Below are 3,601 nucleotides of genomic sequence, written 5' to 3'. Positions count from 1 at the left end.
CTTTCTTTATGTTGTAGATCTACTTTTTTCTCCCTCCAACAACGTGCACATGCACTTTTTATGGCCTAGCTAGATCTATGTATGTTTGTGGTGTTGCATATATGTTTGTGTTTGCAGGTACCGGTATTTGAAATGCGATAGTTGCCAATATTTTGCCGGAATGTTGATTCATTTCCGTTTCGGCGAGAATTTTGGCACTATGCATTCTTTTTGGTCCTATTTTTAGTCAAAGTCATGCCAAATTTTTTCTTGGTTCTAAAATATCGTTTTGCTCTACCCCGCAGGCGACCATGGTCCGCACGATAACCGAAGGCATCGTGAATAGGTTTTTGAGCTCCGCGAAGGCCGAGATGCTTCAAAAGAACGAGACGGAGATAAGATGTCCGTGTCGAAGATGCAAGCTAAGGAGCCTTATGGACCCGGATTCTGTACAGGTGCGGGACCACCTGCTCTTGCGTGGTTTCATGCATGACTATCGGTGGCAAGGTGATGAAGATGATTATGAAGTCGTCCATGGGGGCCGGCCGACAAGAAATGAGGAAGGGCAGCAAGACAACCGCGGCAAGGGCGGGCGAGAAGACGAAGAATCTCCAGGACATGATCACGAAGTAGATGCAGTACACAGTCATCATGTAGAAGATGCCGGACATGATGATGAGGAAGATGCCGGAGCAGACGAAGGGCATGATCATGAAGATGAAGATGCCGGAGCAGACGACGATGGACCATCGATGGGCTGGGTGCAGGACCCTCATATTCAAGAGCTGCTTCTCAAGCAGATGGATAACGCAAGAGCTGCCGACCGAGAGAAAGCCAAGCTGGATCAACTGGAGATAGACGCGGTTACTCCATTGTATGAAGGATGCAGGCCCGAGGATACCCGCCTGAAAGTAACGCTCATGGCTCTGGAGATGAAGGTCAAACACAAAATGACCGACGCATGCTTCGATGAGAACATGTCATTCTGGCACGAACGTCTTCCCAAGGGGAACAAGTGCCCGACCAGTTTCGAGGAGGCGAAGAAAAATTGTGTGTCCTCTGGATTTACCGCACGTGAAATACCATGTGTGCATGAACAATTGCATCATTTATCGGGACGAGCACGCGGAGTCTACCATATGTCCGGTGTGCGGCATCACTCGATACAAGAAGAGGAAGAAAGCTCCTCGAAAAGTGGTGTGGTACTTTCCGATCACTCCTCGTCTGCAGCGGTATTTCGCGGACCCTAAGGTAGCAAAGCTCTTGCGTTGGCACGCGGATAGGGAGGAGAAGAAGCGAGAAGATGACGCAAATGATCCGGAGATAAATAAAAAAGACAAGATGCTGAGTCAACCTAAGATGGAGCCAGTGGCAAGCGTTGAACTTCGAACACCCAGAATTTGGGAACGATCCAAGAAACATCGTGCTGGGCGCGAGCATCGATGGAGTCAATCCGTTTGGCAGCCAGAGAAGCACACATAGCACCTGGCCTGTGTTTGTGTGGATGTACAACCTTCCCCCCTGATTGTGCATGAAGAGGAAGTACATTCACATGAGTATGCTAATTGAGGGGCCGAAACAACCAGGAAACGACATCAATCTGTATCTGGGGCTACTGAAAGATGAGCTAGACACGCCGTGAAAAACGCCAGCCAATACGTGGGACGCCGCAGAGAAAGAATATTTCCCTATGAGAGCCGCACTGCTCACAATGGTGCATGACTATCTCGGTTACGGATATGTCGCGGGGCAGGTGGTCCACGGATTTTCTGGATGCGTCAGGTGCATGGATGACACAACGTATCGCCAGCTAGATAGAGATCCCGGGTCTTCGAAAACCGTGTTCATGGGACATCGAAGGTGGCTTCGCGATGATGACTCATGGAGGAAACGCAAGGATCTGTTCGATGGTGAAACCAAAACCCGAAGATGCCCGCGTACGAGGATCGGCGAGGAAATAGACGAGCTGTTGAAAAATTGGAAAGATTGCCCACTGCCGGGAAAGAAGCAAAAGGCGCCAGAGCCGGAAAAGAAGCGAAAGGCGCAAGAGCCGCTGCTGAAGGTATGGAAAACGAGGTCTGTTTTCTGGGACTTGCCGTACTGAAAGATCCACCGTGTGCCTCACAGCCTTGATGTCATGCATATCACGAAGAACGTGTGCGAGAGTCTGCTTGGTACCCTGCTCAACATGCCAGAGAGGACCAAAGATGGGCCGAAAGCAAGGGCAGACTTGAAATCAATGGGCATCAGGGAGGAGCTTCACGCTAATGATGATGATGAGGCGAAGCAGGACACGGAAAGTCATCGCAAAGGCAAAATGCCAAAAAGACCGGAAATGACTTCCCTCCCGCGTGCTTCACTCTAAGTCAGGAGGAGATCGATCAGTTTTTCACCTGCCTCGTAGGAGTAAAACTTCCTTACGGTTACGCGGGGAAGATAAGCAGATACCTAGACTCAGCGAAGCAGAAGTTCAGCGGGATGAAGTCTCACGACTGTCACGTGCTGATGACGCAGATACTTCCAGTTGCAATCCGTGGGATCGTGGACGCGCACGTCCGTGAAACGCTATTTGGCCTATGCAACTTTTTCTACGTCATCTATCGGAAGTCGGTTGGCGTGAGGCAACTCAGAAGGCTACAGGAAAAGATCGTGGTGATACTATGCGAGCTTGAGATGTACTTCCCGCCCGCATTCTTCGACGTTATGGTGCATCTGCTGGTCCATATCGTGGAGGATATCATCCAACTCGGGCCGACGTTCCTGCACAACATGATGTCGTTCGATAGGATGAATGGTGTCATTAAAGGATACGTTCGCAACATGTCACGTCTAGAGGGAAGCATAGCCAGGGGCTTTCTAACCGAAGAGTGCATCTCCTACTGCACGAATTATCTAGGCATCGAGAACCCCGTTGGTCTGCCCGTCAACAGGCACCTCGGCAGGCTTGCTGGATGGGGTCACCGTGAGGGTCGCCGCGAAATGCATGTCGACTTCGAGGGTCGACTCGCCGACTTTGAAAGAGCAAACCTAGTCGCGCTACAACACATAGACGTGGTCGATCCTTGGGTGGTAGAGCACAAAACCTTTATTGAGAAGGCGTACAATGACCGAGGCCAACAGAGGATGGACGGAGATATAATCAAAGAGCACAACTCATGTTTCACGCGTTGGTTCAAGCAGAAGCTTTTGTCGTACCCTTTACATGAGGATTCTTCCGCGGAAGAACAACTCATATTCGCCTTGTCACAGGACGCCGAGCACAACCTGATGACGTATGAGGCGTACGATATCCACGGCTACACATTCTACACCGAGGGAAAGGACATGAAGAGTGATGGTTATCAGAACTCCGGGGTAACGATGGAATCCTACACCGGTAACGACAAGGACAGATACTACGGAAGGATCGAGGAGATCTGGGAGCTGAGCTACGCTGGAGAGAAGGTCCCGATGTTCCGTGTCAGATGGGCCAAGAGTGTCCTAAAAGAAGACTGGTATTTCACCACCATGGTTATACCCGAAGCCAAATCCAAGACCGCGGGCGCAAACGTCACCGCGAAAAATGAGCCATGGGTACTGGCTTCCCCAGTGGACCAATGCTTCTTCATTACCGACCCGTCAA

This window comes from Triticum aestivum, chromosome 1D (genome assembly GCF_018294505.1).
Source record: "Triticum aestivum cultivar Chinese Spring chromosome 1D, IWGSC CS RefSeq v2.1, whole genome shotgun sequence".
Taxonomy (NCBI): Eukaryota; Viridiplantae; Streptophyta; class Magnoliopsida; order Poales; family Poaceae; genus Triticum; species Triticum aestivum.
The sequence above is the reverse complement of the archived record's forward strand: the minus strand, read 5'-3'. Positions refer to the sequence as shown.